Consider the following 27472-nt stretch of genomic DNA (forward strand, 5'->3'; position numbering starts at 1 on the left):
TCTTCTCTGTTCTGCACAGTTTGTGCACAGTGAATCCACGCCTGCCATCATCAATCAACTCAAGCACTTTTTTTGTCAATCTGGCACTAAGTGTTATTGTCTCCATGGATAAAGCAAATTTTGTCATTTAAGATGTAACATTTGGGTGGAAATATGTGTCTCTCTGATTTAGAGAACGTTGTTAAATATCAAGATCCACATAGGAAAGTATAGAGAGACACATTTGACACACAAATTGAGAATAATCTAGAGCAAGTATTCAGAGGACCACATACTAAGAAGGTTATAGACTATATTCAACTTCAAGTGTAGCCAATGGTTGTAGTCCCAAGATTGCATCTCTATTTAGTTTGGCTGCACTATCATAGGGAGTTCCCTTCAATGCAAGGTTAACATTCATTGGTTGTGTGTTAAACCTGGGATGAATATCATTATAGCCAACAGTATATATTGTTTCCATACTCGTAAGCACACGTATGCATCCGCTCATGGCTGCATACGTTCATCATTATTTTTCTTATCTCACTGCCTGTTTAAACAAGGTATTTATTGTGAAAAGTCATTTGACCCCTGCTGTAACAGCCTAGCGCTAATCTGAAAGTAGCCAAAGCTTTCAATTTACGGCATACCATTGTTCCACGTTTGTGATTTACCGGTATGTGATCTACAGTGTGTGTGTGTGTGTGTGTGTGTGTGTGTGTGTGTGTATCGACCTAAAATTCGATTGGCGTTTCAACAACTTCTCAAACTGTCAGTAGATGCTCTCAAAGCCCCGCCTTACTTCCAGAGTCCCACCCCTTTTCGCTCCTTTGCAAGAGATCCCTCCGATTCCCAAGGAAAAATTCCTGTAGGAAGAAGGGCGAGAAGACTAGTGCCGAAGCAGGAATAACGACTTGAATATAGGAGGAATTGTAACAACAGGCGAGAATAATAACCTGACATTTTGTCATTAACAAGGTGGGTGCATGAGTTTATATAATTTTATTCTGCAGAAGACATCAGCTATCGTAGTTTCACTAGAAAGCTACAGCTTTCTTGAAACGAGGGGTGTCAAATGACAGACAACACGGCAGAATTCCATGCAGGAAAACCCTCTCTGTCCTTGTGTGTGCATGAGCTAAAATTCATGAATAATCTATATACTCAGGATAATGGCATACAAAGCGTTACTTTGTTGACTTTGCAGTCTTACATTGTAGCAAAACATTATTGTTGGTGTTTACTGTTACCATACCATGATGAAGTTGAGACAATACACTACAATGGAATTATATTCTTCGGGAACACCAAAGCTAAGTCAGTTTCCAAGTATTGTGTTGTAGCTTTTCTTAGTCAAAACTCAATAGAACATGATCTTCCCAAGTAAAATTGATAAGCAATGGCAATGGGGTTATAGCAGGTTATAACGGCGAGGTTTACGCGTATACATAGTCGCTTGCTTCGTTGTGAAATAAACTAGGGTTGTATGTTTAAAAAAAAGTTAGAATGGATGTTACAATGAATACAGAACCACTCAAGTGACACTGCATTGATCTGCATGACCGCTTGCCTCATCGCATGAATTGTAACACTAGCGATGGTGGGACTTGAGTTGTTCATCATGTTACTTGTTGAATCCATCTGCTCTGAGTATTGCACTTCTGTGTCATTGTTTAGAAACAGCAGTAGCTTTACTGAGCGTTGTTTCTACAGAACCCAGAATGATCCATACCTAAAACGTCACTAGATCAATAATGTGTTGTCTAACTCACTATTCCAAGTTGTTACTGTTGTTTGTAATGAATCGGTGTTTCCAAAGATGATGTCAGTTCTTTGTACCGAAGTTGTAGAAACCCCTTTTTTTTTTAGAGGGTCACAACAGTTCACATGTTTTTTTCTTTTAACATTTTCCATAATAGGCCTATTGTAAGTGCCAAGAAAGTATCTCTGTGACCTGCTTATGATGTGTCCTCAAGAAAAGTCTCTATTCATCACCATCCTCTCTCTCCCTCTCTAGGTCTCTCTATGCCTCTATCTAAGTGTCTCTCTGTCAGAAAGACGAGATGGCTGATGACACAGGCTTCTGTGTATTCTGGGTGGGGAAACAAAATCAGTATCATATGACAGATACTTGGTTACAACGGTTGATTGAATAGGGCCCTGAGGTTTTAAAAAACATCACATCTGTTTACCCCCAGCTTGCCTTTACACCCAGCTATAACAAATCTGGTCTTCCACTCCAAAACAGTGTTGATGGGGAGGTCACACAGGTTTCATTAAACCACAGCCTGTCTCACATTTTCCACACTTCTGAGCTCTGCAAAATGTTCTTCCACGATAAATCTTGCCATCAATGTAATGGGAGACTCCTCTTGGTTATTTACTATCATCTTTGGATAATGGTTTCTTTTAGAAAACAACTGTTAGCCTACAATAGAGAGCAGTTAAATACAGTTCTGGGGAAAAATGTAAATAGATTTAGGACACACGGCCCCTTAAACCTTCACCATGTTCCACTTTCTCCTCCTGACTTTTTTTTTCACAAGAATATTCTGGATTCCACATCTGGAGACCCCTTGTCGCCCGCAGATGTCATGATTTCTCTCTGTCTCTCCCTCACTCCTCTCCTTTTCTCCCCCTCTCAATGCCCCAGCTTCACCACACTCTAAGGGTTTCATGTGAGACAGAGGCTCAGTGAAAACCTGTCCACGCTTGCTGTATTCCTCTCTTATGTCAATGACTTAATAGCCTAAGTCTACTCAGTAGGATCATAATATTCCCTACAGTCTACAGTTGTTGAGAATACTGTATCATGAGTGTTAATGAAGACGAAACTGATTACTTGTATGATGATGATGATGATAATAATTCCTTTTTCCTTCAGTCCAACATCCAATTCTGTTTTTATACAACCGTGCCCTTTCCCTGTCTCCACATCTCGACACATGCAAAGTCCCTAATGAATTTTCCCAAGACCAACTGGGCTTTGATAGACAGACAGATATGCTGAGATCATTTGCAGCTCTGGTGGATATTTTTCTCACACATATATGGCACACATGCAGATTGAAGACTCCTGTGTGTGGTTGTCATGGCGACACAGAATTTTTCGGGGGGAACAGACATCCCCATCTGCTCTCGTGCTTCGTGCGCACTGTATGTCTGTAAGCTGGAGAGAGGTTATTCTGTCTGTGAGCGTAGGCTGTACTGGAGGTAGCCTATGCCTTTGGCTTGGATGAGAGCTTTTCTTTGTCTTTCTTCCTGTGTGGAAGAATGACATCCTCCATTATTCTCCACCCCTCAGTACTTACATAAGCTGTGCCAAAATATAACAAAGGATCATACAGTGCTGCTGGTTAAATGTAACAGAGCTACTACCCTTGATCTGAATGGTTCTTGTAGTGGATTTCCAGGATAAGTACAGTGTGTTTATTTTAGTGCAATCAAGAGGAATTGGTATTTAGCCTGCATGCCAAATTGACAGTGTACCTACAATCATCCTGGCTAAACGCATTCCATTCCCCCCACACCCTGCTCTTTACCCTCTCATAGTGTTTGCTCTTCTCTCAAACCTCCTTTCAATTCCAGTTGCGTGCCCTCTCCCTCCCTTCCTTTCCAGTTCTCTCGTCGCTCCAGTTCTGTGATTGACATTTTTCTTTGCTTTGGAAGTCAAGTGGCTGTCACCAGGATGCCTTTCAATGCTTTATTTATCATTCCTGACTGTAGAATAAGCACAGAGGGAAAAGGAGTCTGGTGAATCAGAACTTGTTTTTCTCTGTGATAAATAGTAGTCGACCTTCATGACACTGATTGGGTATCATATGAAATGACAGTTTTAGAGGTAAAAGAATTAATGTGTTTCTTATTAGTGCTGTGGTGGTAAGTTCTTGAAAAGGGTACAGAGTTCTGATGACAGATTCAAGTATAGAAGCTCCTCTTGCAGTGCTGTCTCAGCCCTATGACCATGCTTTACTGTCACAACATCAGATGCCTGAGAATGAGCATACTGTCTGTTAGCTTAATGACTGATCCGAGAGCTAATTAAAAGATAAGAGCCAGTGTGTGTTTACTTATTGGTGTCTAATCTCCTAATTAAATTAGTAACCGCCAAGCTCACCCTTGATAGAACTGTGTTAATGCTATAGCCGATGTCCAGAGTGTCTGTGGAGTCCTAACCTGTGGGTCAGCGGTGCATAGTGCGATTGTGTGGTCATGTAGCGGACTGATCATTCATAAAGCATATGTCTTTTTTGTTGTATTTCCATTGTGACTAGTTCCATTGTGATCAGTTTTCCCAGGGTCTCCTGGAGACTCAATCTTCCTTAGACAACCAGTGTTAGTTTACGTAATTTATTGTTGGCTGTCTGTGCTGTTGAGCTGTTGTTATATTGATGTTATATTGAAACTTTTGGCTCGGATGAATATCTGTGTAGGACAGAGATGTTGATTGTATCTCTGCAGGGTGGCTCCATATAGTGCTGGCCTTTACAGTACAATACTAGTCTCTCCCTCCCTCTCTCCCTCTCTTGTAACCTGTCATCTTAATTGGGTGTCTTGAATGGAATAAAGGGTCTTCACAACAACAGTTCTTGTTTAGCCATGTCAAGGCCAGACCTTGGACAAGAGGAGAGACACTCTATCAATTTGTTGAGATGAGAGGGGGAGGAATGTGCTGGCCTTTGCACGGCTGCCTTCGCCATTGCTGCATATTTCACTGGATCAAGGCAGAGAGAAAGCGCAGTGTTTGACCTTGGTTGCCATTACTTTGGCCTCAGGGGCTACGTGGCTGCCAATGCCATGTACTATTTGATGACAACACCAGCTGTTTAAACCAGACAACTGTTTTGTGATGCACAGGCCAACCTTACTAATATTGCTCTGTATTTTAATAATACTAATATTGCTCTAGTATTTTAATAATACTAATAGCTAGTAACTATGTCATCATAACTGTTCATAGACAAAGCACATATTCAGTGAATAATATGGGTGTGTATTCAGTGCCGTAAGTGTCTTTCCATGTGAATGTGTGTCTGTCTTTAGCTTTGCAATTGCCCTTGAGAGTAATTGCATTTGAGCAAGGAGTGGAATAGTGGAATGCCTTTTGTCTAGTACTGTAGTCTGTCAATGGAGCATTGCTATCGGGCAATCTTAGTGGATGCAGTAGTTACAACAGCCCCCAGTTTTTAAACCGAAGCGTGAGTTAGTGTGAAAGAGAGTGACTTTGATGTTGTTTTCAGGGCTGTTGTTTTCAAGCGGTCCTTGACTGGGCTTGCGACTGGGTACTGTGTTGCGGCCCAGGGACTGCAGGAAGGAGGTGGGGGTGAACCAAGGGTGGGCGGTGGAGAGCTCACTCACTCCAGTGACCACTGACCACACACACACACACACACACACACACACACACACACACACACTTCCCTTTCCAACCTGGAAACAAGCTTGGCTGCGCTCTCCAGGGAGTGGCCGTAAGTCACCCCTGTGCTGTGGCCGTTTGGGTTTGACAAACAAGACAACGTCATGGGATGGTCTTTGCCTCTCTTTAAGCAGTCTTCCAGATGTAACCTACAGTATCAGAGCAGCTGCTTGTGGCTTTTAGTGGTTTAGAGGGACTGTGGCATGCTGTGTGCTACTCATTATTAGAGAGAGGCCCCTCTTTAACTCCACAAAACCCAGATACCGGCCCTGGTTCCTCAATAGAACATTGAGGAGGACCAGGGCTCTACTACATTAAAAGAACCACACTCTCAATGATGTAATGGTTTGACTGTCTGTGAGTGGGTTTGCTCTGTTAAAATACATTTAACAATATATTTTAGTAGATATATATGTTTGGAGGATTAATTTCATAACATTTTTATTGGTGGAGGCCAGGTCTGCCATTGGCCTTGAACAGATAATATTTGGCGATGACTTCGCCAAAAACGACTGAAATTAATACAAGCTCATAAATTCTGGTATGCTTTTTATTTTACAGTCGTTCTGTTTCCTTGGTGTGTGTGTAGATGAGAAGACCATGAAGGGGACTTATTTTTGGCTGGCGTCAGCTTTGCCTTTAATCGTGATACTAGAAAGGAGTAGCCAATGCTGCCAGGTACAGTATGTGTCATATGAAGATCTCTGAAGCCTCCTTAGGCAGCCGTCGTTGATCTCAGAGTCAAAGTAATTTACACAAAACTATCCACAGGTGATCTGTTTACACTTCACTTGAAGTGTAAACAGTTACAAGTCATTTAAACATCCCCCCACACACCCAATAGGACAACATTAGGCAGGGACCAAGGACCAAGATGGCGGCGCGCATGCATCGCGACGCTCAGTGTCTCTCCAGAGTTTGCGAACTAGTAGTTATTTGCTTGTTTATCTTAAGTATTCTCGCTAAAAACAGTTTAGCGAACATATCGTACAGCCGACAAGAACTTCTGGACATCGGTTCCGGCACTCCAGTCATCTTTATCGACGATATACCCGAGATTAGCAAAACAGCGGGTCCAGCTAACTCCGCTACACCGACCGGAAGAGGCCCCAGACCGGCTCGGAAACGAAAACACAGGCGAGGGAGCCGAGGTGGGCTGAGAGCTAGGCTAAAGCTAACCCCACACCGACTCTCATTACCTAGCCTTTTCCTTGCAAATGTTCGTTCCCTGGCAAACAAGATGGATGAACTGCGGCTGCGGATCACCACCCACAAATGGATTATGGACTGTAACATCATGGTTTTCACTGAAACCTGGCTCAACAGCGAGGTTCCCGACAACGCTATCGAGCTAGCAGGGCGCTGCGTTCTCCGAGCAGACAGAACAGCAGGCGACTCCGGTAAGACCAGAGGTGGAGGTTTGTGCATTTATGTTAACAAGACGTGGTGCACGGACACTACCATCACCGAGAGTCACTGCTCAGCTAACCTGGAGTTTCTCATGGTTAAGTGTAGACCTTTCTATCTGCCCAGAGAGTTCACGTCCACTGTTATCACGGCAGCCTATATCCCCCCGGATGCTAATGCTAAGATTGCTATGAAAGAACTGTATGCTGCCATTAGCAAACAACAGACTCTGCATCCCGAGGCAGCCTTCATTGTCGCGGGTGACTTCAATCACTCCAACTTAAAGACTGTACTGCCCAAATTCCACCGAAATGTCTCTTGCCCCACCAGAGGAGACAGGACATTGGACCAAGTATACACCAGCATGGCTGATGCGTACAAAGCCGTTCCCCTCCCCCACCTAGGTCAATCAGACCACCTCTCATTGTTCCTACTGCCCAAGTACTCAGCACTCATCAAACGAGTGAAACCTACAGTGAGGACAGTCAAGGTCTGGCCAGAGGGAGCTGACTCAGCGCTCCAGCAGCGTTTTGGAAACACTGACTGGGGTGTGTTTGCCACTCAGGCCACCCATGACTCCCACACGGACATTAATTCATATGCCTCATCTGTTTTGGACTACATCAATTCCAACATCAGCAGTGTCACCACACTCAAGCGGATCACCACTTTCCCTAATCAGAAGCCATGGATGAACAGTGAGGTCCGACTCCTGCTGAAGGCACGCGACATTGCCTTCAGATCAGGGGATGCTCGGGCCTATAGCTCATCCAGGGCTAATCTGCAGAGGGGCATCAAAAAGGCCAAGCACAACCACAAGCTGAGGATAGAGGATCACTTCAGAAACAACTCTGACCCCCGACGCATGTGGCAGGGCATCCAGGCCATCACTGACTACAAACCATCTAACACCTCACCCCTCTCCGTTGACGCCTCCCTCCCTGATGAGCTGAACCACTTCTACGGCCGCTTTGACAGGGACAACAAGGAGGTGGCCATCAAGGCTGTGCTCCCTGCGGATCACCAGCCCCTCACTCTATCCCCCACCGACGTGTGTGCGGCACTGAGCAGGACTAACGCACGCAAGGCTGCTGGTCCTGATGGGATCCCCGGACGCGTCCTCAGGGCCTGCGCTGTGCAGCTGACTAAGGTTTGGACTGACATATTCAACCTGTCCCTAGCCCAAGCAGCTGTCCCCGCGTGCTTCAAAACCACCTCCATCGTGCCGGTGCCAAAACACTCCACTGCAACGAGCTTAAATGACTTCCGACCAGTGGCACTCACGCCCATCATCATGAAGTGCTTCGAGAGGCTGGTCTTAGCTCAACTCAAGACCTGCCTACCACCCACACTGGACCCCTTTCAATTCGCCTACCGGCAGAACAGGAGTACAGAGGATGCCATTTCAACGGCACTTCACTCCGCCCTGTCCCACCTCGACAAGACTAACTCTTATGTCAGAATGCTGTTTATTGACTTCAGCTCAGCATTCAACACCATCATCCCCTCCAAACTGATCTCCAAACTCAGGCAACTGGGCATCAACCCCTCCCTCTGCAACTGGATTCTAGACTTCCTGACCAACAGGCCGCAGTCTGTTAGGCTTCACAACCACACCTCCTCAACCCTCACCCTGAACACCGGCGTTCCACAAGGCTGTGTGCTGAGCCCCCTCCTTTACTCCCTCTTCACCTACGACTGCACATCTGTACATGGCTCAAACACCATTGTCAAGTTTGCAGACGACACAACGGTGATCGGTCTCATCAGCAACAACGATGAGTCGGCCTACAGGGAGGAGGTCCAGCACCTAACAGTGTGGTGCAACGACAATAACCTGGCTCTCAACACCAAGAAGACCAAAGAACTCATTGTGGACTTCAGGAAGTCTAAAGCTGGCGCACACACCCCCATCCTCATCAACGGGACTGAGGTGGAGCGAGTCACCAGCTTCAAGTTTCTGGGTGTCCACATCTCTGAGGACCTCTCCTGGACCCTCAACACCTCCACCCTGATAAAGAAGGCTCACCAGCGTCTCTTCTTCCTGAGGAGACTAAAGAAGGTCCATCTATCTCCTCAGATCCTGGTGAACTTCTACCGCTGCACCATCGAGAGTATCCTTACCAACTGTGTCACAGTATGGTATGGCAACTGCTCGGCATCGGACCGGAAAGCACTGCAGAGGGTGGTGAAGACTGCCCAACGCATCACCGGTTCCTCACTCCCCTCCATCGAGGCTGTCCAGGGCAAACGATGCTTGCGTAAGGCACGCAGCATCGTCAAGGACATCTCTCACCCCAACCACAGACTTTTCACCCCACTCCCCTCCGGGAGGCGCTACAGGTCTCTCCGCACCCGAACCAGTAGGTTCAGAGGCAGCTTCTTCCCTGCGGCTGTCACCCTGCTGAACTTGAACACTACATCTACCTGACAACCTACTACCCCCGCAACCCCCCCCCCCACCCCCCCCCCCCCACCCGGACAATTGCACTATTGCACTATACTCCCCTCCCCTGCTCTTACTCAATACCACTGCTCTTCTGTACATACCTGTTCATACTGTTCATACTGTTCATAATGCACATAATGCACATATCCTATATTTTCTTTAATACTACTGCACATACTGTACATACTTGTTTATACTGTTTATACGGCATTCCATATTTATATTTATTCCGCATCTACCTCATGTTACTGTTAATACATATATACTGCTAGACTGCATTACCCATACAGCTCATATGCTGCTACACTGCTCATACTGTAACTATTTATTCTGCTATAATGCTACTGCTACTCACATACTGCTATACTGCACTGCGATATTATACTGCTTATATTATACTATATCATACTGCACTACTACTGATCATATATTGCACTACCTGTAAATACTGTTCATTGCACTTTCTGCTATTTTGCACTTCTGGTTAGACGCTAACTGCATTTCGTTGTCTCTGTACTTGTACTCTGCACAATGACAATAAAGTTGAATCTAATCTAAAAAAAAAAAACATGTGAATTATCATTTAAAATCTCAGTAAAGGGTTTACCACCAGAGACAACTATGTTGGTCAGCCTCCATTTGCCTTCAAGGAGGTATTCTCTTTCATTGTTTTGTTCTGATCCTGCGGTTTCTCTCTGTTGTCCCATTAGCAGACAGATTTTGAGGGCTTTAATGCTCAATTACATCTGCTGTACCACCGCCACTACTTACCCATGGTGCCCAGCTAATGGGTGTGTCAGGAATCGGACTCCTCTCATTGGATGAAAAGTTAGAAAACACAGTATCCCCAGTCTGACAGAGCACTGTGATACATGCCTATGTAGTATACAGTTGTGGTCAGAAGTTTACATACACTTGTAAAGAACATGGTATGTCATGGCAGTCTTGAGTTTCCAATCATTTCTACAACTCTTATTTTTCTGTGATGGATTGATTGGAGCACATACTTCTTTGTCACAAAAAACATTCATGAAGTTTGGTTCTTTTATGAATTTATTATGGGTCTTCTGAAAATGTGACAAAATCTGCTGGGTCAAAAATATACATACAGCACCTTGAATTATCAATTTTGGTGATGTAGAAAGTTGTGTCAATCAAATTTGCTTTGTGGCATGGCCTCTTAACTTCTTATGAGTGATTATGATTGACTACAGCTGGTGACTTATTTCAGCTCATTTAAATAGGGCTCGTTTGATACACTCATTACACTCAGCCAAAAACGCTACAATGGGAAAGTCTAAGGAGCTCAGCACGGATCTGAAAAAGCGCATCATTGACTTGAACAAGTTAGGAAAGTCACTTGGAGCTAGGGATGGGCATTCGACTAAATTGTCTTAGTCGATCGTCGGGAGAATTAACGATCGATTTTCGATTAATCATTAATATTTTTATATTAAAATTCACTATTTATAGGCTCTATTCAAAATGCAATGAAAATACAAAAACAGCGTGTTTTCCTCATTGAGATCTTTATTACAAGATGAACAACTCTTGTGGCAGTTAAACTTACAAGATGAACAACTCTTGTGGCAGTTAAACCGGATCCTCTGCACATACTGTACATACCTGTTTATACTGTTCATACGGCATTCCATATTTATATTTATTCTGCTATCTACCTCATGTACTGTTAATACATATATACTGCTAGACTGCATTACTATACAGTTCATATGCTGCTACACTGTTCATACTGTAACTTATTTACTCTGCTATAATGCTAATGCTTACTCATATACTGCACTACTTATATTATACTGCACTACTTACTGCTCATATATTGCACTACCTGTAAATACTGTTCATTGCACTTCTGGTTAGACGCTAACTGCATTTCGTTGTCTCTGTACTTGTACTCTGCACAATGACAATAAAGTTGAATCTAATCTAATCTAATCTAATCCGTTCAATTGAAGATACGCGCTGCTGTGCTCTAGCAGCGGAGCCTGCAGCTAAGCAGGCTCCGCTGTTAAATTATTTTAACAGCTCTTGCTTCCGTTCTTCGTTAGTACGTCGTGACAGAATGTGATATGCTGTTTCCAATAAGTTTATCAGTTTTCGAAAACCTTCTCCCTCAACAATACTTAAGGGCAGCATATCCATCTCAATGAACTTGCAGATCCCTTGGGTAATTTTCTCTGCTCGTTGTGCATCGCAGCTCCTCCGTGCTAACACCGAGTTGATGCTAGGTTGAGACTGAGAGGAGGATGCACCGCCACTAACCAGGGTCGGATGCGCGTTGTTCAAGTGGTACATCATTTGAGTCGTGGCCGAGTTATACTTATACACAGCTTCGCAGTGTTTGCAGTTAACTAAGTCATTTTTTAAAACAAAATGGTCCCACACCACACTTCGCCGTGACCTCTTCATGATTACTTTTGAAATACACGGAAACTCGCAGGTAACTGAGTAGGCCTGTGGCGTTTTTTTCAAATATTGCCCCCGTGTGGTAAAATTAAGCAATAAGCCCCAAGAAGCCGCGGGTTTCGCTGATTTTACAACAGGTAAGGGGAGTTGTTTGGCACGACGCGAAGCCTAGTTTCATCGACTAAAAAAATAATGTCATCGACGAAATTCTAATGATCAATTAATCGATCGTCGATTAATCATGCCCATCCCTACTTGGAGCCATTTCAAAGCAGCTACAGGTCAAGATCAACTGTGATCAACTGTGCAAACAATTGTTTGTAAGTATAAAATGCATGGCACAGTTGTGTTACTGCCACGATCAGGAAGAAAACGCAAGCTATTACCTACTGCTGAGAGAAAATTGGTCAGGATGGTCAAGAGTCAACCAAGAACCACCAAAAAGCAGGTCTGCCATGAATTAGAAGCTGCTGGAACACAGGTGTCAGTGTCCACAGTCAAGCGTGTTTTACATCGCCATGGGCTGAGAGGCTGCCGTGCAAGAAGGAAGCCGTTGCTCCAGAAGCGGCACCTTAAGGCTCGACTGAAGTTTGCTGCTAATCACATGGACAAAGAAAAGGCCTTCTGGAGGAAAGTTCTGTGGTCAAATGAAACAAAAATTGAGCTGTTTGGCCACAATGACCAGAAATATGTTTGGAGGAGAGAAGGTGAGGTCTTTCACCCCAAGAACACCATACCTACCATCAAGCATGGTGGTGGTAGTATTATGCTCTGGGCCTGTTTTGCTGCCAGTGGAACTGGTGCTTTACAGAAAGTAAATGGAAAAATGAAGAAGGAGGATTACCTCCAAATTCTTCAGGAAAACCTAAAATTATCAGCCAGAAGGTTGGGTCTTGGACGTAGTTGGGTGTCCTAACAGGACAATGACCCCAAACACACATCAAACGTGGTAAAGGAATGGCTAAATCAGGCTAGAATTAAGGTCTTAGAATGGCCTTCACAAAGTCCTGACTTAAACCCCATCGAGAACATGTGGAGTGTGCTGAAGAAACAAGTCTGTGTCAGAAAGCCAACGAATTTAGTTGCACCGATTCTGTCAAGAGGAGTGGTCAAAGATTCAACCAGAAGCTTGCCAGAAGCTTGAGGATGGCTACCAAAAGCGTCTAATTGAGGTGAAAATGGCCAAGGGACATTTAACCAAATATTAGCATTGCTGTATGTATATTTTTGACCCAGCAGATTTTGTCACATTTTCAGAAGACCTATAATAAATTCATAAAAGAGCCAAACTTCATGAATGTTTTTTGTGACAAAGAAGTATGTGCTCCAATCAATCCATCACAGAAAAATAAGAGTTGTAGAAATGATTGGAAACTCAAGACTGCCATGACATACATGTTCTTTACAAGTGTATGTAAACTTCTGACCACAACTGTACATTTTATCACCTATACGATCCATCACTTTCTAGGTAGGAAAGACATGAGATTGACACTTCACTAACGCTTCAAGCCAAAACGTGATGGATTGTGGTATATTGTATACTACACCTACATGAATCAGTCAAACAGTCTTATCAATTGAGAGCTGCTGCCTTAATCCGTACCCCACAGTAGAACCTGTATCATTTTACAGCAACTTAACACCTCACACTAACTGGACTGTAAGGAGTTTGTGATTGACTTATTTTATTCCACCCCACTGTATAACAGCACTAATGTGTCTCCAGCCCGCTGAGATGTATTGGGCTCATTTTACTGAGTAGCAAATTGTAGCCAGGTGTAGGCTTTTGCCAGTATCAGAATTCTCAAACCTGTATAACTTCCCACCAAAATACCTGCTACATCGGTAATACACGTGGCATTGTCAAATGAGCGCACCCAGATTCTGAGCTAAGTGACAGCAGAAATTTCCCTCTGGTATTTTACTGCATGTGCACAAGCTGAATCTAGTTGCCTAATCAATTAACAAAAGTAATTGAGGTAATATTCTGTCATGTGCTTTGCAGTTAATGTGAATTATGTTTTGAAAAGCTGTTTTTACCTACATAGGACGAGCCTCTACATTGCTAATGTTCGCTACCTGGCTATACACATTGTCTGAATTCTGTGATTCCGTCTGTGTTATTTATATTGTTATTTGTATTTATTTTTTTACACAAACCACTCTTCCCCTCCCCTCACATGAGTGGAATTTGATTCCACCATGCTAGCTCAAGAAGCGGCGTGGAGGGAATTATTCCGGTGTAAGCGTATGCTACCGGTAATACCTTCCTTCAGTCCAAACCTAGCCAGGTGCCTGTGGTGAGTGTGGTTAGTTACTGCTACAGCATTTACCATGGCACTACCATTTATTCTTATCCTTGACACTGTCTGTTTTTGTCTGTTTATGAGAGAGTGGAATTTATACTGGGTGTAAAAAGACACACTCCAACCCTTCTTCCCCGGATGTAGAAGCAGACCATGACTAATATTATGTGTCTGCTTTATAAATTCACACTATTTTATTCATGCTAGTTAATTCCTTACAGTTTGCATGGCAGTGTGCTTCCAATTAATTAAACCCTCTAAGAAGTGGTGGTAATAGCAAACTATTCATTATTGAGTGAATGTTTGTTTGTTGATATGTTACTTTTTAATTTAGAGTGAAGCTGTTTTGGTGGACAGGGTCTGTGGATGAAGGGAAGGGAGTATGTGACAGGGGGACAGATGGGGAGGATGTGTCAGTGTGTGTGAGTGTGTGTGTGTGTGTGTGTGTGTGTGGGGGGGGGGGGATGTGTTTGTAAGATTGAAACCACATGACTCCTGTCTGAGCTGACAAGACTGCATTTGACCAGCTCTCCTGAGGTGCTGGTAGAGAATTTTACACTGTCACTGAATCTTGTCTTCCTACTGTAGAACACAAAGTGATGAGGGAGTGGGGGAGTAAGAGGAAAAGAGTGGGAAGACTAGTGGAAAGATGCAAGTACAAGGAGAAACTGATGAAACTGAGTCTTAGTGAATGCACAGTAGCTGCTTTGAGTATTAGGCTACATTATCATATGCACTTACAGTGTAATTACACTGTTCTTACCATGCACACATGCGAACACATGCGTTTGATACCATTCCTCATTCCATTCCATGCATTATAATGAGCCCATCCTCAGATTTCTACCTCCACTAGCCTCCCCTGGTAGAAACAGTTACTAGATGTAAGGGGGACTCCCACAAGTATTCTCCCCAATACTATAACACCTCCAGGTCTTATCAAACTCATCCTTCCTATTGGGCCATATCAGTGCACGTGGAGTTTAAGTCGTCTCATCCGGCCTTCTGTCACTCTGCTCCACCAAGGAAACAACCAGACTATGGACCAGATGGCCTTAACAGACGACTTTATGTGTGTTTCAGTTGGAGTTATGGGTGATGTGGAGGACACTTGCCCCCCTCCCTTCTTTAACCCCTAATCCCTGACAGTGTGGCCCTACCCATGGGGGGAGATTTGGGATCACATTGCAGCATCTAGTGCTACATAAGGCTTATATAAAGTATTTACCTAACTCATTTTATGATGATGCATAAATGTCTCATCAAAATGAATTCATTTATTTCACGTAAGCTTTGAAGCTCATACCCTGCGGACGCATTCCTTTTTTGGCTCAGCGGCTCCAACACAAGGCTGGGAGATGCACTCAACACTCACCAAACTGCAAGGTACAAAAAGTGAAACTGTATCTCCCCTTTCCCTCTACCCCTCTATCGCTGCTGAATTAATGATGGGCATTTGATACTGCACCACACTGGCAGACAGTGCTGGACACTGGCAACTCAGCAATACAGAGAGGTGCAACTCAGAGACATCACAAGGTCACTCTGCTCAACACACAACTTCACTGATACAGCATACAGTGCTGCTTGAAAGTATGTGAACCCCTTGTGCAATTTTTTTAGTTTTTATTTAATTAGAACCAGTCTTTTTTATCTGACATAACAGGTTTATATTTACCGTTTCCATATGTTGGGTTAGAGGAAATCATTGGTGTAGTAGAAAAACTAAGGAAATTAGAAAGAAATAAGAAATGAGTGCAGGTGCAAAAATAAGTGAACCCCAAGTTGCATTGGTTAAATCAATTTAAGTAGAATCAGGTGGGTAAATAATTGAGTACCAAATGAACCAATCAATCAAAAGAGAGATCTTTAAGAAAAGGTTTGGGCAGGACTCAGATAAATAGAGACATCAGGAAGAGGGTAGTGAGAGCACATCAGTCTGGGGAAGGCTATAAAGTCATCTCAACAAGATTTGAGCTCCATCAGTCCACTGTGAGGCAAATCATTTACAAATGGAGAGCATTTAACATGACAGCAACTCGGCCTAGAAGTGGACGCCCTTCCAAAATATCCCCAAGAGCCACAAGAGAAATAATAAATCAGGTAAAACACAAACCCAAACACAACATCTAGAGATTTGCAGACCTCCCTTGCTGCATCTCAGGCAACTGTGCATGCTTCAACAATAAGAAGAACACTGAATCGGAATCGCATTTATGGGAAGGTTGCTAGGAAGAAGCCTCTGCTGTCAAAAAAAGAACCAAACTGCCCATCTTAACTTTGCCAGAGACCACCTGGACAAGCCTCCAGCTTTTCCTCCTCTGGACCTGGATGACTCCACATCATTAAGGGAACCATGAATTCTGAGGTATACCAGGAGATTCTTTAACAGAACGTCAAGCCATCAGTCAAGGAGCTAAAGCTGGACTGAAAATGGGTCTTACAACAATACAACGACCCAAATCATTCAAGCAAATGTACCAAAGAATGGCTCAGGAGAAAGAAGATTTGTGTTTTGGATTGGCCAAGTCAAAGTTCTAACCTAAATCCAATCGAGATGCTGTGGCAGAACCTGAAGCGAGCAGTTCATGCCAGACACCCCTCAAACCTCACTCAAGTTCTGTAAGGAGGATTGGGCAAAAAATCCCTCAAAGCAGATGTCAGAGACTGATTAGTGGCTATACGATAACTTTACTCCAAGTTATCGCTGCTAATGGAGGTGCCACAAGCTATTGACTGAAGAGTTTCACATATTTTTGCACAGATGAAATCTGAGTTTTAACCACTTTCGTTAAATAAACAATAAAAATATATCATATTTTTTTGTTTGTGTCCTTTATTTGGAATGTCTTTGTTACGAATTGGGGTTTAGATAAAGATTTTATAAGTTCATTTTAATATTTTATACACAAATAATGACCATCACTGTAGGGTTCACAAACTTTCAAGCAGCACTATATGTGTGTAAAGCCTCCAAAAGATATATTTTCAATATGTTCCAATGTGTTGTTTGTAGCTGTACACATGTATTGGTATTTTGTGTTCATTTTCTGTATGTATGTATCTATGTATCTATGTATGTATGTATTGTATTCTTGATAATGGATTGTATTTATAGCATTTTATACACTTTTATAAGTGCTCAAAGCCCTTTACATGGTAGGTGGAGGACTCACCCCTTCCACTACTAAACCACATCCATGTCTGTGTACCAGACAGAGAGGCAGGATGGAAGAAAAAAAAAAAAAACAGACACATTCCTCTGACTGTAGTTGTACTGTTTTAATTAGACCTAGTTTATACCCTAGGCTGCCAGTGAATTTCATTGGAATTTCACTGCATTTCAGCTCTCCTGGTCTTTGATCACACAAATAAGACTTTTAATGTGTGTGACCATCAGAGGACTGGCTGGTAGTAGTTACAGTGACCTACAGTATGTCTGAGTAAGTCAGCGTACTGTCCATTTTTTTTTTTTCTTGTAAATTTGTTCTTACTGAGCATGGTCTATGAAACCAGCCGTGGAAGGCTGAGGTTCTGGGAATGTTAGAGGGAAAATGACTAAATAACATTTCACACTTTCTATCTCAGTCAGTGTAGGGCTAGAATGTCAACATCGATGTCCAAATCTGCTGTCGTCTTCAGCAATAATAGGGTGGAGAGGACTCTGTGTGCTATTGTGTGTGCACACTTCTACCGGCATTTGTATAGTAGTATACGTTTCTATGCATGAGCACAGGATGTTGGTGAGTCATGGTTGAGGAATGCACTGTAGTCTACACGGTAGAGCAAGACCCTGCTACAGTCACTCTACACCTGGTCCCAGAGGGAACTGGACTCATCCTGTTTTTGATCAGACCGAGAGAAGCTACAAAGAACTGGATCAGGTTTAAAAGGGTTAGCCCCATAGATGACAGTCAGACAGATATAGATTTAGGGATGTAACTATGGACTGACTGACAGAGTTTTTGGTTCTGTGAGACTAGGAAGTTTTCCACTGGTGATGGACATCCTACATTATTATTGTGCCAACAAATTTTGTGTTTGGATGTCATTCCATTGTTCGTCGATTGCCATAGCACCAGAGCTAGCAGTGGAGATAGGATATACTTTGTCTAACATGCAGATGTCTTTGTCATTGGTAGCTGCAAGGCCTTTGACCCTACCTCGTTCGCAGGCTGTCCAGTTATAACTCACGTCTGACCTTTGAACCCTATAGGCTGCCCAAAGCCTTCTTACAGCTGTGGGTCTCTTGTCTGAGGAGGAGTACCTAGATATTGAATGAGCTATGAATCAGCTAAACACATCCCGGCATCCCGTTTCTGCTGCACAATGTGCTCAAATCCTCAGTGGACATTCCTTTGAAGAGCCGAAGGGGGAAAGTTCTCATTTCTGTGATTTTGTTGCATTAAATGAATTGCGTGCAAAACTCTGTTTACAAATCATAATTTATCTGAAGCGCTCAACTCAGTCTTAGTTGAAAGTCCTTTTTTGATGTTAGCAAATCTCTTTCTGGCTTAGTTTCAAAGCTAAACTGAAATTGAATCTATTTCAAATGTAAGTTTCAGGGTAGAGCTGAGATACTGAGGCTTAAATTATAGTTATAGCAAAGTAGTGTGCCTTTTCTTGACCTCAGACGGTTTCTCTCCCCCCTCCTGGGTTGCTTTCCAATACAGACATTTGCAAACTCATTCTTCATGGATGACCGTTGGTTTACACCAGGTGCTCTGGCTATGCTATCTGCTGATGAAGGGCTCTTGAAACAACCAGGGTCCCACATGACTGCATGGTCACAGTGAGAGGCCCATTCCCTCCCCTCTGACTCATGCAGTCCTTGGAACTGTAAACCGACCCAACCCTCCATAGTCTCTCAGAGGAAGGAGGTTTGTGGTCGAACCATTCAACCAACCTCACAGAGCTGTGCTTGAGCATACGTTTTTAATTTATAACCCAACTCTGTAGAAGTGAGGAAATCCTCTGTAACAGGACTGGGTCTGATTGAATCCACTCTGACCGCATTCCCACACAAACCCCTACATTTAACATAAACTCTCTGTCACTATTCCAGACCTGATATAAAAATGTCCTTAGTTTATGTGTTTTTTTTTTAAACATTGTCTTTGCTTCCAAATCAGCCCATTACTTTTATTAATCTCTGATAGATAAGAAAGCCCTGACTTTGGGGAGGGACAGTGTATGTTTATGGGGTTATTGATATTTATAGCCCAGTTTGCAACGATAAAGAGGCACTTGGCTGGACTGGGAGTCGCAACATGGCTACGGCGATCTGACGACTGACTGACAGTTAGAGACTTGGGGGTCAGGGAGAAGGGGTATATGGTAGTAGTTAGAGAGAGAGGAGGAGAGGGAGGATTAAAGAGGCCTTGGTCTTAATTTCTGAAAGTATTGTATTTGATGGATGTGGGTGTGTTTGAGCCACAGCTCAGTCAGGGACTGGGTCAGAGGACAGATGCTGCTGTGAAAGTTTATTACCCCACAGGGACCCCACAGAGGGGCAGTTTTATGGACCTATGGGAGGGAGGGAGAGAGAGGGAGGGAGGGAGAGAGAGAGAGGGAGAGAGAGAGAGAGAGAGAGAGAGAAAAGAACAGCAGGAGAAAGACAAGTGTCAGGACAAGTAAATGTGTACAAGAGAACAATCAAAGAGAGTATGAGTTGAAAAAGAAAAGTAGGGAAAAGAGAGCTGTTGATAGTGGCTGGCTGTATACAGTATGTGAGTTATCTGTTAGATGAGGACATCAAATCTCGGGACAGACAAAGAGAGAGAAGGGAGGAGACTGCTAGAACTGGAAGAGAGGAGAGAGGAGGCAGTTGGAGGTAACAGTGACTGCTGCCGGTTTTGACTGTAAAAGTGTCTTTGGAGAAGTGGAGAAAGATGTCTCAATGCCGCATTCATTCTTGAGGAGAGGCTCTCACTCTTTCATGCTTAGCTCTATCTTGGGTTTGCTTTGCCAAAAACGAGTGTGTTGTTTTGTTTGTAAGTGAGTGAGTGAGTGATTCATGTATCACTGGTGGGTTTAATTGAACTCTCACTTTGGCTTACCTACTGCAACCTTGCTAGGGGCAGTATAGATTGAGGACAGCTGACTAGCTTAGCCACGTGTCTAGCTATGCTCTCAGTTGAAGACTAAACTCTCTGTCAAGCGTGTCTGTTCTTGCTCAGACGTCAGCTTAGCCAGCCTACTGTAGCATCCATCAGGTTAATGATCAGCTAATCAATAGTGAATGGTGTCTTGATTACAGACCTAGAGACAGTTTACTGTATTTCATTCTGCTTGTTGACTGGAGGGGATTGAGTTAAGAGTTATTGGGGGGATTTTTGGGGCGCTTAGTGGTGTAGCACACTAATGCGCTCACCACATAATCGCAAGGTTCCCGGTTCGATTCCGACCCCCGACCTATCTTGCATGTCATCCCTCCTCTCTCTCTCCCATCCTTCCTGTCAATCTCTACTGTCTCTATCCCAATAAAGCAGAAATGCCCAAAAAACATATTTAAAAAAAAAAGGGGGGAAATGGAGGCAGATGAGAAGAGAGGAGGGAAAAATGTGTTTAGTTGGGACAGCATGTTGCTTACTCTAGCTCCTATTAGAGTGCTTGTAGTGACATGACCCTTGAAACTCCTCCTACAGTTTTTAAACTAGGCTAGACACATTCTGCATGTGCTGTACTGCACCATTGATGACTACCATTCATTACTACTGTCACTAAGCTATCTCAATAATGCAATTCATAGCCAGCACGAACTGATGATTGCTTCTGTAAACATACAATGTTTCTGCTTAAACTTCCTTTTTTTGCAGTTTTTTACTGAAGAAACATGTTGTTTGGATTTTTCCTAGAGTTTTTCTTTGCTGGACAGGCCATGGCTTTCTCTCTCTAGCCAACATGGCGTTTGTTGTCTTCCTGCCTGGTTCGCTTTCATGAGTCACATGGTCGCTGCTGTTTTCCCTCTGCTGTTGCCCAAACTTCCTGAGAACAAAAGAGACTCAGAGCCAGGGTGGAAACAGTTTTACAGTGTGTTTATTGTGATGCCAAAGCTTCATTTAGTTTTAGCAGAAGAGAGAAAGTGATGGGTCATCAACTACACACACACACACACACACATAGATTTTCATTAGAGCCCATAGTAGAGTGAGAATGGGATGGTGAAAGGGGGCCAACACGACACACGTGTTACCACAAGCTTGCACAACACACACTTATTCACACATTCCTCCATCTACTGTACACATAAACACTCATACTTACACAGTCATGACATGTCCCATCCCTTCCGTTCACTCACTCTCCCATTTCTCATTTGCCTCTGGCTAGTGGGACTGGTAGTAAATCAGTCTGTGTCTGTGTCTGTGTCTGTGTCTGTGTCTCTGTGTGTGGCTGTGTCTGTCTGCAAGGCGGATGGCAGGCTGACTCTTGGCTGTAAATAACCAGTGTGTTGTTTTATCTCCAGAAGGGAACCCTGTCAAAAGAGTCTCCTCTCCTCTACCATCTGCCCTCTCAAAGGCTGTTCTCCAACCCCCCAATCATGTCTGACTCTGCTGTTCTGTCAAAGGCTTACTCTTCTACCTCCCTCTCTCCCTCTCTGCATCCCCCTCAGCTGTTTCTCTGCCCCCCCCCCCACTCCCTCCCTCACTCCCATTGTTTGACTAGTGTCTCTCATTCTCCCCCTCCTCCTTGTCCTCCAAGTCACTTCTATTACTCAGAGCTAAGTGTGGTCTGTCCAAACCCTTAAACTGTACATTTCCTTCTTAACTACTCCCTGTCTAGGCTTCATGCCTGGTGATATGTGTACACTTCCATCCAACTTCTCCTTTCTTCTGTCCTTGACAAATTCCTCAGGGCATACAATTCAGGTTTCACGTGTCATATAAGCCTCCACATGTCATATTAACCTTCATGTATGACCCCTTCAACACAGGTACGGTTTCACAAGGCAATACATAATCCAATGACCCTTAAACATATTATGGATAATCTTTATTGAATTACCATCATACTATGACTTCATACGCAGTCACCTGGCCCGTCTGACCCATCACAATATTTTAACCCTCTGTCTGTTTTACTCGAACTAAGCAGGCTTTCATGACAAAACAGTTTGCTGCCTTTCCACCCCTCTCTTCCCTCATCCATCCCTCTCTCTCTCTGGTGGTACAATGTGTCCTTGTGCTGTGGCCAGATGTGGAGGCTGTGTTGGATGGCTGCTGTCACCTTGCTGCTGCCAGGTGTCCACAGGCTCTGTGTCCTGTCCTGCGCATTGACAGGATGATACAGTACAGTGTAGTGAATTAGGATATATATAGAGGACCCCTACTCTGATACCGTGGAAACTAAGAGGTTAGGGACATAACCAGCTGACCACATACTCAGAGCTCAGATTCATGCTGTTTCGTCCTTCAGGAGGACAGCGCTGCTTATAGGGACCAGAGAAAGTATAGTCCATGAATGATCGAAAGGAAGGGAGAGATTACAGTGAAATGTTTTGAGGTATTGACAACTCTGACCTTGATTAAGGGTTTCACTGATTTTGTCAGACATGGGGTGATGACAACTCTGCAGGATCGATTTGGCCTGAAGATGATTTATCCTTCTCAGATCCTTGGCCATTGTGTCTTGAAACAGAGACACTGTAATGTAACTCCTGCAGGCTGTAGAAGCCTGTGGCATGGTGCTGTGTCATTAGCATGATCAGCGTTGGCATTAATTAGATATCTGCTCTTTAATCATTCATGTATTAAGGCTGCCTGCAGGCTTGCACCACTGCAGATACACCCAGTTCTCCATAGCGCCCCCTAGTCAACATGAGGTTAATCGGTGGAGATACAGCCGTTTTGCTGAATATGTACAGTAGGTTACAATTCTGGGGTGGAGCCATTAGTATTTTCCCTCTTCACCTTTAATGGGGGAGAATTTGTCAATCCACCATATCAGTTACTGTTCACCAGTTAGTTGCTTTTTAATCCATGTGGGGAAGTGCATGAATGCACACCTCAGGAAAAAGTCGATAATTGGGGCCAGCATATATTGGGGTCCAGTGATTTATAGAGAGAGGTCCTGATCTTCATAAACACCCATTTACCCACTGTTAGCAACCTGCACCTGGTGCTCCTGCTCTTTCCTCCAGACTGAGGCATAAAGACTAGAGAGGGAATTTCATTCAGCTTTCAAATTGCTGTAATGGAGCAGAATGGAAATCCAATAGCCTGTGTGCGGTCTCAGAGAACACACACACACACACACACACACACTCACACACACACACACACACACACACACACACACACACACACACAAACACGGTTTGTGTTGGCCAAGTCTGTTGGATCTGCCTGGGATTTCTTTCTCTGCTGAAATCCATTTGCGTGTGAATCAGTAGATGAGCATGGTTTACTATTTCTGTGTCAGTGCATACTGTATGTTAGAATGTGAGCAACAGATGGTTGCATTCCTGTTTTGTATATTATTCTGTGTGCATGTGTGAGTGTAATGGAGGTATGGCTCTGATATTGCAGCCTTGGCTTCCTGTTGAGGTCATGGTTCATTGTTTGATCAGTGTTGAAACATCCTTTCTGTTGCTTTTATGCCCTGATGGCCTCTAACAGGATTAACACGCAGCACTGTTGTCATGTCTACACCTCCGTCAGCATATATCAACTTTTCCCTGCGTGCACACAGACAGACACACACACACACACACACACAGACAGACACACACACACACACACACACACACACACACACGCACACACACACACACACACACGCACACTAATGTCGACCTTTATGTCTTTTGTGAAAGCAAGCCTTAATATGATGGTATGTCCACAGCTCTACTAGGCTGTTCAGAAGGCCCTCTCTCCATTAGACCCTGGCCCTGAGGTGACCTTCCAGCTGACCCTCACCCTACTGGTCAGCTGCCCCTCGGACCCTCTTATTGTCCCCCCTCATTCTGCTGCTTCTGGAGACCGTATTTAGAGGAGAGGGCAGGTTGTTCCTGATCATTGATATGTAGAAGATGGAGACTTGCAGGCCCGCTGTGTTATACTGAGATCCCACCCCCTTCTCCACTAAACAGGGCCTCAACAGGAAACTTGTGCAAGAAAGCCTAAAATCCACAAGGATTGCTGTTGTTTCACTGTCTGGAATTGGAAGATTTTTTTCACTTGCCAAAGCAGTTAGGCACTGTGGATTGAGAGATTTTAATGAGCTATGACACACTGTGTATGGTACTTGGACAAGCATCACAAAATATTTTTCATAAAAAAGATTGACCATAGCCTGTTCATATTTTTTCTCTTTGCATTATTACATGTCTAGAGGGGCAGGACAAAGGTTTTGCAAAACATTTCCCCCTGCTCCTATTCTCAAAACAAACCTTAAAACCATGTGACCAAGAAGACCATACTGCACCATGACCTATTTTTCCTATTTTTAACTTATGTGACTGGCAGGGTTCAAACCTGGGTTCCAGGTTCCCAGGTGGAACACCCAAGCTACCATTAGGCCAAAAGGATGTCCCTGAGTTTACATGTCTCAGGCAGGGCTACCTCATTACGAGAGCGTCATTCCAAATCACATGCGCTACATGTGCAGCAAATTTGTGTCATCCACCATTGTATTTCCCCAGACATTGCTGCAGTCATATCTTACCCACAGTAGCATCAGTAACATCATCTTAGAGTGCTTAGAGGGAATGTTAACAGCATTGTCTGTGTTTATCATCTCAGATCTACTTCTGTAGCTGTCTGCACTTCAAAGAACAGAGATGTATCGAAAAGCATTGGGGTTAGTGTGGTAAACGCTTTGCAGAAACGGAAGAGAGAGATAACAACACTTGCTCTGTCTGCAGCTTCAGAGTCCTAAGCTGCACAGCCTGTTTGACTTCCTCTTTACCCACTATCCTCTCAGGTAAGTGAAACTGCAAAGTGCTGTGGCAAAACAACTGAGTTGGAACGAGGACACGCACACATTACCACAACACTTGCTTCTCTTTTTTAACCCATCTGTGAATGGGGCATGTTACACATGTAAATAGAATCTGTCTGTTCTCCCTAAATAGCACTGGCAGTCCTGCCTGCCTTTGTCTCTCTCCAATGCTGTCAAAATGGTACAGAACACATTGGCTTGGGCTGTTCTAATGCTCGGTTTACTGGACCCACTCTAGAATTACATGACATGAATCTAGTGTTAAACGTGCATTACAATGTGCGATGTCAACAAGGAACATTTCCATAACACTAATGTGGCCAGTGAGAGATTGTTATGAATTGCATGGTTGTCTTTTTATAATATACTGTATACATAGCCTACATGATAGTTTATTGTAGATTGTGTGAGTTTGAATGGTGCCTGTTCTGTACACATTGGTGCATGTTCCAGTATAGGCTACTCTGCTCTCTCAGACGTTCATTCTTGGATATCCTACAGCCGTCGGCTGGATACCACAGATCCCACACAGGCTTGGATCTTCGAGCTGGAACAAGTTTCACAAGGAAGTTCCCCGGAGAAATCTGCTTATTTATAGAAGCGTTTAATTCTGGGGTCGTTGATCCATGATACCACTGTCTTGGAACAGATTGTATTTAAATGCAAAAAAATTGAATCTTTAGTTTTTTAACGTTCTCTCTCCATCTCTTCTAGTGTGTGTGTGTGTGTGTGTGTGTGTTTTATATCGGTTTCTCTCTGTAGTAGTCAGTCAGTATTAGTATTCCAAGTTAAATTCCTCGCTCATCTATTTGATGTTTGATCACTACAAGACTGCTACTCTTCTGAAGCAGTGAAGAATGAACACAAATCCCTCTGGAGTTAGAAGAGAGTGACACTGGCCGTTAGCATTTACTTTAGCCTTTTCAATCCACTAACACATTTGATAGACTAATCCACCAGATGCTGACCCTTTGGGTCATGGATGGGTCTGAACAACATCAACTTTAGTTGTCATGACAAGCTTTAAAGTTTAGGCTTTCAAGGAGGATTTGATACTGTGGAGTGGGTGTCTTTGATCATTACAAAAAGGAAATATACCAGCTAAGTCCTTTATCTCAGCACCCATACACACTCTGATGTTTTGTAAACAGGCACACATACGTCACCTTTGACTGGTAGCAATCTGTGGTTTTGTCAACAACACTTCATAGACATTCAAGCATGTTTCCTTTTCCACATTTAGGTTCTGAAAGATGGAACAGCTTTCCAGGCTCTGTCTGTCTGAAGGAACAAAAGCAGTAGTTTCGAGCTCCACTTATGCAAAAAGTAGGTCGTTGTGAAATAGACCTATAAACCTTTCAAACTGGGCTCTGAGGCACTTTTCCCACTATGTGAACAATTGACTGAATGTCCAATGAAGATCCTCAGGTCCCTGCCTGGACCAGGTCCCCCTTACTGTACCTGTGTTAGGTAGAGCTAATATCATCCCATTACAGCCACTTGGGAAGTTAATCCATCCCACATTCTGTCCATCTACACCAACCAGACATGGTTGATCTAATGGTTTTAGTGCGGGTCTCAAGAGGTTGGTTTTGGTCTGGATCTGGAAGGCTCTTGTCTTGATTCCATCTCTGACACCACCACGCTAGCAGAGCTGGACACAAACCATGTCCCTCCATATCTCTCCTCTCTATCTTGTGCTACCTATCTCCGATTACTCATCTCCATGTTTCTCCTCCCTTCCTCGGTTTCTCCCTTTGTGTCTCTCTCACTTTCTCATTTCTCCCTGTCGTGCTCTCATTCTACCTTTCTGTCTGCCTCTGATGAGGTTCAGATTACACACTTAACAAGAACCATGTATTGCCCTGTTTTTTTTTCTCCCTCTCCACTTTCTCTTTCTCCCCTGTCTGTCCCCCTCCTGTATCAATGTCCTGGGTTCTTGTGTGTCTCCCCTTGATTTGGTTCAGATTACTATACAGTCAGCTGATAGACATGTTGTGTCTCTCTTTCCGCCTTATCTTCTGCTCTTCATCCCCTGTTCTCCTCATCTTCCACACAGTTTTCCAAAACAGTCCCCTTTCCATGCAAGGGGACACCAGGAATTGTCTGGAGTCCAGATGGAATGTTTTATTTTCTAGCTTGAATGTGTATGTGTGACTGCGTGCATGTGGTGCTCTTTGTCTGACATTCTGTCTATAATGCGTGATAGCTCTCCTAACAGCTCTCTATTGTCCCATTTCTCTCTCTTTCTCTCTCTCCCCCTCTCTCCCTCTCTCTCTTTCCCTCTTCCTCCTTGTCTTTCCCTATCAGAGAGTATGAGACTGAAATACTCTCACAGGAGAGTGTTGAGTGCAAATGAAGATTTTATCTTGTGGCCATTGTCAGCCATAGCCCAGAGACCTGCCTCTGTAATGGTCTTCATTGGGCTGATAAAGACTACCAGCTCCTCTGAGACACAGCAGACAGCTCTGTCTGTGTGCATTCTCCAGGTTTCTGCATTGGAATAATTTCCGCATCCAATAAAAATTACTTTCTATGAGT

General features: G+C 43.7%; 1 protein-coding gene across 2 annotated transcripts in view; it reads left to right on the forward strand.

Moving 5' to 3' along the window:
- The first annotated feature begins 878 nt into the window (after window positions 1-878).
- Window positions 879-27472, forward strand: part of ccdc102a (coiled-coil domain containing 102A) — a 53995-nt gene continuing 27401 nt past the window's right edge. The window contains exon 1 of one of the 2 annotated variants that reach the window (XM_083697277.1): window positions 879-961. The gene's annotated coding sequence lies outside the window, so the exon portion shown is untranslated. The remainder of the gene's footprint in view (window positions 962-27472) is intronic. The other variant, XM_083697278.1, reaches the window with a different exon arrangement.

This window comes from Argentina silus, assembly GCF_951799395.1.
Source record: "Argentina silus genome assembly, chromosome: 2".
Taxonomy (NCBI): Eukaryota; Metazoa; Chordata; class Actinopteri; order Argentiniformes; family Argentinidae; genus Argentina; species Argentina silus.